The 9,431-nt window shown below is 40.4% G+C and overlaps 1 pseudogene; it reads right to left on the reverse strand.

Annotated features, from left to right (window-relative positions):
* Nucleotides 1-320: 320 nt before the first annotated feature.
* LOC140931621 (uncharacterized) lies at nt 321-6,762 on the reverse strand (annotated as a pseudogene).
* Nucleotides 6,763-9,431: the final 2,669 nt, after the last annotated feature.

Below are 9,431 nucleotides of genomic sequence, written 5' to 3' on the forward strand. Positions count from 1 at the left end.
ATTTAATTTTTGACCGTGGCCGCCGGTTGCTCGATTTTTACAGACATTCGCTCTTAATACTTTTTCGAAAAGTGATTTCCGAAATTTCTAAGAAAAAAAGAAAAACGGAGCACCCGTGATGGACCGGGGGACCACTGTTGCTCTAGAACAACAACATGTCTGAAGCTATAAACCAGTCGATTAAATTAAATGGAATCAATTTGAACTGCATGGAAAGCTCAACCTGCTCAGGGTAGCAACAACATTGCCGGATCTTTGAGTGCTTAACCCGACAACCGCCAATAAAATAAAGGAAATTTGAATAGAAAAAAAACTTGATCTTAGTCTCTCCCATTCCCCATTCTTCTCGGCCATAAGTTTCCCTGTAAGCGTAGGAGACATGATTTGAGTAACAAGAGCTCGCCCGCCAGTACAGTTTTGCCACTGCAATAGTCCTGCTCGCAGCAGTTTTTAGTGTCGCTTCCAGAACATTTTGAATGGGACAACAGGATTTGTTCCCTCCATCTCCTCCCCCTCTGTCCCCACCCCTCCCCCTCATGAGCCATCGGACTCTCAAATGTAGTTGATTTTCTATCACAGTTTATTGGGTAAAAAAGGTCTAAAAAAGGATATTTACACCTAAAACTTAAAAATTGAAGATAAAAAAAAAAAAACGCGTCAGACTTGTCAAAAATTTCCTCACTTTCAAAAAAAGACACTACATTCTTAGTGATCACTTCCCATCTTGCCGCTTTTTCAAGTTCCTGTATTTTTGCTTGGTAGTCAACCAGCTGATTATCCAGGATGTTGAAGCAGATTACACCACCTACAAAAATAATTAAAATGAAATAATTGTATAAATTAATCTTCATTTCGTGAGCGTGATGAGAACAAAAACAAACAAAGCAACAACAACAGCGAGCTTCTGATTATCTAGCCCGAGAAAGCAGCCGACATTTCACGACGCCATTACTCCGCGTGATATAACTTTTGAGGAATGACTGCAGAAATTCCATACTGATGACGCGTCACTACCCAGATATGGGTACTGTTTGTGATTGGTTGAAAATTTGCTTGGTTTAATCAGAAGTACTCCCCAGATCTGGGTAGCTATGGAGACGTGTTATCAGTTGTCATCAGTATGGAATTTCTGCGCCAGTTCCTCAAACGTCATGTAACGTGACCTTCAGAAAATTCCACTTAATCTCCTAGTATTTTTTGCACTCTATCAGAGGCCCTGACTGCAGCAACAATAACAATCAATGATTAGTTATTATACCATGTTTCACCATCCTGACCATTTCTTCAAAAGCAGCTGCCCTGATATGCCCAGTGAGGAGGGTACCAGCACATCAAGAGAGAGCATCAAACTCTCCTGTTTGTATTTCGGAAATCTGTTGGTCACTTAATCCGACACAAAAAAACCTCTTGGAAATGTTCCGTTTCTTTGCTTCTTTTAACATTTCAGGTGAAATATCCAGCGCGTGAAGATTACTGTAACCAAGTTTTTGAAGTTCTATTCCTATTAATCCTGTCCCAGCTCCCACGTCAATGATTTTGAGGTCATCTTTGCTTTTTCGGGAACATTTTCTGTGAGAACTCCCTCCAGACATTCAGCAAGTGGTTTGTGATAAACACCACGTGCTGCCTCAACAACATCCTAAGGGACAGAGATAAACACAAACAACAGATGGGCCACTTATTTTTGTGCTTAATCCAATACAGCTTATTAAGTCCGATATCAAGACATGTATAGGACTTAATTCCCAGTGGTGTATGTCCAGAATATTTAATAATTATTCTTCAAGCCCAAATGGGTTATTGACTCAGAGGCAATGAGGGCAACAGGAACTATTGTCTTAGTAAAATCCAGCTAGTTGGTCAAAAATATCGAGACAAAACAACTTAAGCTACCAAAAGCGATTCAGCCGCCATTGTTTTGGTTTTCAAAGCTGGAGCTTTTCACTACTAGTGGGCTATAAAATATAGCCTAGTCATAGCTCAACCAATCATAACGCAGCAATCATAACCGCCGCCCGGTTAGCTCAGTTAGGAGAGCGCCGGTCTGCTGAGCAGGAGGTCGCGAGTTCGAATCCTGGCCGCCCAACACTCAGGGTCTTAAAAATAACTGAGGAGAAAGTGCTGTCTTTGTAATGACATCTGCAAATGATTAGACTTTCAAGTCTTCTCGGATAAGGACGATAAACCGGAGGTCCCGTCTCACAAACCTTGTTCACATATAACTCTATGGGATGTTAAAGAACCCACACACTATTCGAAAAGAGTAGGGGACGTAGTTCCCGGTGTTGTGGTCTATATCTTCATCACTTACATCATTACTCATCATGGGTTGGGAGGGTTCAGTGGGCTCATAAATGGACTGATAGCGGCTGCCATCGGCGCCCTTAGTATGCTGATGTCCGAGCCCACTGCAAAAAAGCTATGTAAAGAGGACATGTATGTTTGTCCTCTCAATCGCGACATTTACATTTACATTTACATTGATAATAGACCACTGGCTGGATTTTACTAAAATAGCATATACAGCAGTGGCAGATATAGGGAAGGGGGTCCAAGGATAAGGCCCGACCATTCTTTTTTTTTTTTAACCTCAACTGAAGCCTGAAGGCGTCAAAAAGAGTTATTTTTTATGCTAGGCTTCAACCTGATCCTGGTATGAGGATGAGCGAGCAACTCCCTCCCCCCCCTCCCATACTGAATGTTGAAGATCTGAATCAGCTACTGCTATTTCAGGGTGAGACTTTATCTGTTATCACCCTCCCCTCTCAAAAGAATGAAACATATTATAGTTCAAGCCTCCAGGACAGAGCATGGAAATTGTTTAGAAGCATGCAGGGGCATAGTGTCCTTGGGTTTAGATTTCTAGCCCCTATAATCACTTAAAAAGTCTACAGTCACTTTTTAAGGGGAATTATCTTAAATTTGTGACCAACTTATATACCTTACTCTCAAGATGAAATCAGTAATTGAGAGTAATATGGAAATTACAAAAATACCTTGTATTGTAACCTCTAATTAATACAAATCAAACAAATGTAACATGAAACTTGTCACTCCCAGAAAATCTTGAAAGGGGCAACAGGATTTGTCCCCTCCATCTCTACCTCAACAATGCACATGTAAAATGTTATGACAAAAATGATGGAGTGCATCAAGGTGCACATGTTCACACAGGGGATAGTAACAAGAGGAGATCAAATAAGGAGTTTAGAAACCTACAGCTTCTTTATTAAATAAAAGAATTCAGCGAGAAACACATTTAATTTTTTAAAAAATTAAAAACATCAAATTATATCCTTCACCTCTTGAAAGGCAGTGTTGGGGGTGAGGAGGATGATGAAAGAAACCTTGTTGATCCAGTATAGTCTGTGGACTAATGATTTGATACATTTTAATCACCTTGTCATAATCTCTGGCCCAGTGGTCATAAACTTGTCTAATTTCTTCATTTGATGTGTCATCTGAGATGTTGGTCAGTCTGTCACCATAGTATTTTCTAAAACCAGCTTCATAAGATCTGGCTGCTATTCTGAGGTCAAAATGAAATACAGCTAGATTGATTGGTAAAAAGAGGTTAACAATTATTATAGTACCAACTATCCCATCTCAGTTAAGTCATGAGGAATACTCCTGATACAAAGCTTGTTACTGGAATGACGGACAATTCAGAGATTTTATGTAACATGTAAAAACTTCTTCTACAAGCATGTTTTTGGAGGGGGAGAGTGGGGGTGTAGGCTTGATTAAGTTATGCTGCAGATCTATAGAAATTCAGCTGGTTTCTTCGTAACTGACATATCAGAACTTAAGGACCTGACACTTAATGATATGTTTGCTTGAAGCGTTAAGTTCTTATAAAATTAATATAGTTGTTTACGGTGTGACACATGGTGACTGTAAAAACAGTATATTTATATGAGGGTCTCAATGGGGTTAACCGATAGGCGTAAAACGGCCAAAAATTTAGTCGATAGCCGTAAAAATTGAAAAATTTTAACCGTTAGCCGTAAATTGGGTAAAAAAGAGTTAACCGTAAAAGAAATTGTCCCCTAGATTTGTTACTTTTATGGAAGGTGTTTAACTCGCTTATGGTTGCGTTTTTTATTTTCCGGCTACTTTGACTCCGTACGCACGTTAGGCGAAAAGCCTTTTAGGTGTATCTCGGGGAACTAATTTTTCCTATAGCGAAAGAGGGCTTCTCACTGGGAATTAATATTTGCGATTTTCAGAAGGTCGTGCCTTCGAAACACTAGTGAAACAACACGCAGAGCTGTTTGTAAAACACGTTGCCGATAAACAATATTTTCCTGTTTTTCTCTGACGCTACGGTAGACATTGCCATGCCTAGTCCCTGCATGTACGGCGTCTTCCCACGCAATCTCTGTCAAGGCATTTCGGTGGCGAACTCGCTCTGACCACGTGACCCGAAACGCATTAGCCGCGCGGAATAATGAGGTCTACGGACAAGGCAACAACAGGCAGTCGTTTTGTACAGTCCTTCGCTATGATTAAAAACACTGGAGACGGGAATTTTGTTATTGGCCGTTTTCACAGGACAGCTAGAAAGGGATTATCCAGACTCGCCTATGTACAGTCGCCCCCTCCTCCACAGCGTTAGACACCCCTTCTCCGATTTTTTCTGCGGGGAGGTTGCGGCTGTACACAGGCTCAGTCTGTAACGGATAATCCATCTTCCGTACTTCAAAATTTACTGATAAAGTCAGGGGGGTTGTTCATTTCAAAATTAAAACTATTCCATTTTCAAATTGAGACGTGTTACCTATCTGACGCGAATCATCAAACTGATAACCCGTCTCAAACGAATAAGCCGTCTCTAGTGTGGAATGTCGCGCCCCGGCCTTGAGTTGGGCGTTCGTGTGTCTGCTCACTATTGGCATTTCTATGTGTAAAATGATATTAGAAGTGGAATACTTTATAAAAGTATATTGATCTATCAAATGTGAAAATTTTTCAATAGAATAGCTTATTTTATCCCGAGATGATCTGAAGGCCTTTATTTTGCTTTAAAGATACAAAAAATACAGGTTAATTAATATTTAACTTTTTGAAACAAAAGAAATTAATTTTTAACTTTTTTGTTAACCGTAACTGCAAAAAATTAACCGATAGCCGTAAAAGAGCCAAAATTTTAGCCGATAACCGTAAAAGACACCACCCCATTGAGACCCTCTTATATTAAGACGGAATCCATCAGGAAATTGAGTAATTTTATAATTTTCAGTGGACAAAAACCTTGTACCAGAATTAATTAAAGAATATTGCATTATTTTTTACATTTTTCAAGGGCTATAAAGATGTAATCAATCATCTGTAATAACACCAAAGAAAAGTTCTTATGGGAGCCCGAGAAAATGAATGTCAAATTTCACAAAATTTATACATCTTAGGGAAGGCACGTTTTTTATTAAGAAGGGGGGGGGGGGGGGGGGGGGTCCTTGAGGGTGGATGAGCTATCCTTGTACTTTTCCCAGCACAAGATCACCTTTAAAGGGAAGAAAGCTGAAAAGGTCGCAATGACCAAAGCGCACATTGGCAGCTTGCTGTACAATTCAATGGAGCGTCAACAACCTCAGCAGCCCCCGCTAAGAAATGTGAGGCAACAAGTGACCTCAATATCACTTTCCAAGGTCGAAACTGACTCGCAAAGTGATGTAGTAGATCAAGTTGTTGGTTCAAGTCCGTGTAGCTTAAGTAAAGAATCCTCACCGGCGACTGATTTTATACCAGAACCCTGCGCGGAAACATCAAGATATGGATGAAAGCGGACACGGTTCGAGAGAGACAATTATGTTAGTTGGGAGAAGATAGTTTTTTGATATATAAATTTTTCGAAAACTGTAAACAATTTACAGGGCTTCTGATAGATCGCGGAAAAAAAAAAGTCAAATTTCGCGGGATTTTTTGGGGAAAAATCGCGGAAAAATCGGCCGATTTTGCGGGAATTTCGAGGGAACTTTCGGAGTAAACTTGGCCGGAAAGCAATCGGTAAAAAAAACGGCGGATTTTGTGGTTATTTTCAGGGCAAATTTCGCTAGAAATTGAGCGGTTTTGCGCTCAACAGACCAGCGTTTTTAATGTTTTTCTAACAGAGGTCATCATTTGCTCTTTCAACAACAATACGCTTCAGAAATGAACCAATGGCAAAGCCTTTTACATCATGGCTAGTGCCCAGATTTTCGCAACATAATCTACGACTGGTAGTTTCGGAATGTTGTTTGCACGTTTCAGTGACGAAGTTTTGACATAAATTTGCGAGTTTACGGCAAGTAAATACCCCCAGTAGCTGAGACAAGTTTCAAAATTGCTGTACAGACATGCATTTGAGAAGTTTTCTACCGAATTTCGAGGTATTTTGCGTGTTTTTGTGAATTTCGCGGGATTTCCCAGATTTACCTGAATTTCGCGACTTCGCGACGGCGCGAAATATTAGAAGCCCTGAATTTAGATTAATCTTGACTGGTAGCTTTCCTTGTATATACAAAATAGAAGCGACATGGAGTAATTTTTTTCCTTGTAAAAAAACTGTGACCCTCCCCCGGTTGAGAATAAAACAGGTTTGACCCTCCCCAATTTGTAAAAAATTTACTAAGGACCCTGATCCCCTCCGAAGCCCTGGCCCATCTCCCACCCCCCCCCCCCCCCCCCCCCAGTAAAAAAGTACCTTCCCTTACACATGAAATTTTCAGAATTTTACCTGTTTTTTCACAATTCTTGTGAAATTTTACATTCATTTTCTCGGACTCCCATTGCTGTTATTACGGAAGACAAGTTACTTCTTTAGCCCTTGTAAAAAATATGCAATATTCTTTAAACTATTCTGGTACTAAGTTTTTGCCCCCTTAAAAATAAAATTACTCAATTTTCTGGTGGATTCCATCTTTACCCTTTAAGCCCCAACACACATACAAATTTTCCAAACTGATCTCCATACATAATTCCTTTAAGAATTAGTTGAGATAAATTTGATAAAAGATCGATTCATTTTCTCTTTGTTGATCATTTTATTAATTCTCATAACCATTTCTCTTGACAATCTATGGATATCCTTAGGGGAAAATTGATGTTGATCACTATTGGGACTTAAAGGGTTAATATGCCTGAAATGTTATGTCAGGAAGTGTGATGAATGATCACACGAGAAATCCGATTTTTGCTTCAGGGGAATTTTAAGGGGAGCTATAGATAGTTGCTCTCCAGAGTGACACTCTGAGCACCCTGGCCCTCCAGCTAAAGTCTTGATTTTTTAGCATGTTATGGCAGCAAAGCCCTAAATTCTAAATGCCACCCACTCCCCATAATCATGGCCACCTCACCACAACTTACAGCCACTTACTTCTGTCCCCTAGGTGGCCAAATGTGGAGCGGTTCAACTGTATTTCTCGGTTGCGGCATTGGGAGATTTTCTGCAATGGGAAACATACCACCACAAATATGGCATCAGGCAAAATAGGGGTGTGGTAATAATCGGAGTAAATACTTTGATTTTGAATAAGGTAAATATTGTCGCATAGATTTATGACTTTGGTAAGAAACTGATCATGAGAGAGAAGTGTTCAGTAGGTGCATTATTATGCATCAGTCAATTCCACCTGTGCCCCGGGCAACTGTGGGGCATTTGCTCGCCTTGTCAGACCCGAGGGTGGGGCATTTGCAAATTTTGCGCTGCCCAGGGGCCGGGAATTTGCTAACCCCGGGGCCATTCCTGAGGTTTTAACACGCACGTGCTTTCCTATCAGAATATAACCACACAGAAGGTTTTACTGGAAAAAAAAGCAGATTGGCTCATCTATCAAGGACAGGAATAAATTGAAGAGGGTTGTGAAGGCATGTTCTCGATTTTATGCATGCATTTCTTCATTGCTTATCAAACCAGAATTACAAAGTGAAATTGGAGCTATCAATGTGAATCAATGTTTTTTTGGTTTTTTGAATCACATTTCTGTTGATATTATTTGAAGGACATCCTTTCCTATTTATAAAACTATATTCATAACACATAATTTTATACAGCGCTGCATATTAATATTTTAATGTCAATAATTTTATATCAATACTAAAACCATACACTGGCGCATGTCGTCATGGCGTGGAGTCTTAGCTAGAACCCTAGCGCTAATACAAAGGAAGACATTTATTATAATTGAAACAAAAAATCGCAAATTAAAATGCTTAAAATGGCACTATTCGACTGTGCGAGCAATATAAAATGTTGCAGCACTGACGGAAGATGGGGTATTTGCCCTCTTCGTTCGGCCCCACCCCTGGGAATTACCCATCCAAAGCCAAAAAAAATGCTTATGCCTGGGGATCAGCTCGGGGAGGGGGGGGGGGGGGGGGGGGGGATGGATGGGCGCAGGTGGAATTGGCTGGTGCAGTACCTTTCAAGTTGTAGTACATGTAAAAGAATTCTATTAGGTTGTTAAAAATTGTGTCACTCAACTGACACTTTTGAAATTAAAAAAATAATAATAATAATTACCACAACTTACTTGACTGTCATGAAACTAAAAACTATGCCTTCTTATTTTCCGAAGGTGGGGGGCATGGGACCCTATTAATTATGGGCCACTTGATTCCCAGAATTAACTGAATAGTATTTGTGCCAATTACCGTTCAGTTTTCTGGGGAGCTAGGGAAATTCAAAGTTCTTGTCCATATCACCCTGGCGAGATAACCTATAACAGAGAATTTGCTGAACTTTGGCGGTCGTTTAATGTGGAAATTTAGAAAATTTAACTACAACACCAACCTGATTGATCCGTTGTTTCAATCACCTTTTCAGTTGACTTCAACTTACCCGACTGCCATCAGCTGATTACTAACAAGCTAATCAAGGCAAGGAGAAACAGCGATGAGTGGAAAGAGCAGCAAAACTGGAACAATTTTTGTGGAATGAATTACGTTGTTCTCGAACGAATGTTCTTTGCGTGATGAATTGCATTATTGCGTGACAACCGCGCCATTCTTTTTTCATCCCAGGGGACTGCTGCGCATCTAACAGCAGAGCGGTCTCCACACATCAAATAAAGACCTCTAAAAGGTAATTTCGAGCGTAGCGACTTTATAATCTCGTCGCGCGCAGCCTGTTAACCGTGCGTGGTCTTAGCCAGCTGCGAAATTCGAGGCGCCATAAATAAATAAATCTTTCTTTCTCTGAATATATGCTTGGTGTCCGCCGATGACGTCATGGAGCATTTTGCGTTTCCAGGCAACATAGACTTTGCCGCCGATGACCAAGGGGCATTTTCATGTATTATTCAGGAAAGGCTGTTGTGTTTATTCATCGTCTGTGAAACAATGTTTACCATCGGTGAATCACGGACAATTTCCAATGCAAATGACACACAAGCACGACAAGCGGCTCCAACTCCTCGCCGAGGGAGATTTTCCACCGAAACTCCTCTCAAGCG

The sequence above is a fragment of the Porites lutea genome, chromosome 3 (genome assembly GCF_958299795.1).
Source record: "Porites lutea chromosome 3, jaPorLute2.1, whole genome shotgun sequence".
NCBI lineage: Eukaryota > Metazoa > Cnidaria > Anthozoa > Scleractinia > Poritidae > Porites > Porites lutea.